Here is an 813-nt window from a genome sequence, read left to right on the forward strand (position 1 = left end):
ATTTTATTTCCATCATTTACACTTTCAAAATAACAGAAAACAAAAAAATGGCGTTTGCAGGAGTTTGGGCACCCTGCAGACTATGTAGCATGCACCGCCCCTTTGGAAAGCTGAGACCTGACAGTGTCATGGATTGTTCTCAATCATCGTCTGGAAAGACCAGGTGATGTCAGTCTTAAGGTTTTAAATGCCCAGACTCATCTGACCTAGCCCCAACAATCAGCACCATGGGTTCTTCTAAGCAGATGTCTAGAAAACTGAAACTGAAAATAGCTGACTCTCACATAGCAGGAGAAGGCTACAAGAAGATAGCAAAGCGTTTTCAGATGCCAATATCCTCTGTTCAGAATGTAATTAAGAAATGACAGTCATCAGGAACAGTGGAAGTTAAAACAAGATCTGGAAGACCAAGAAAAATATCAGACAGAACAGCTCGCAGGATTGTGACAAAAGCAAGTCCAGACCCACGTTTGACTGCACGATTCATCCAGAAAGACCTGGCAGACACTGGAGTTGTGGTACACCATTCCACTATAAAGAGATACTTGTACAGATATGGTCTTCATGGAAGAGTCATCAGAAGAAAACCTCTTCTACGTCCTCACCCCAAAAATCAGCGTTTGAAGTTTGCAAATGAACATACAGACAAGCCTGATGCATTAATGCATCAGGCTTGTCTGTATGTTCATTAGGTACGTTTGGAGAAGAAAGGGCACATAATTTAACATCTGTCCAACTGTTAAGCATGGGGGTAGATCAATCATGCTTCGGGGTTGTATTGCAGCCAGTGGCACTGGGAACATTTAGAGTAGA

Source organism: Etheostoma spectabile, chromosome 7 (assembly GCF_008692095.1).
Source record: "Etheostoma spectabile isolate EspeVRDwgs_2016 chromosome 7, UIUC_Espe_1.0, whole genome shotgun sequence".
Classification (NCBI taxonomy): domain Eukaryota; kingdom Metazoa; phylum Chordata; class Actinopteri; order Perciformes; family Percidae; genus Etheostoma; species Etheostoma spectabile.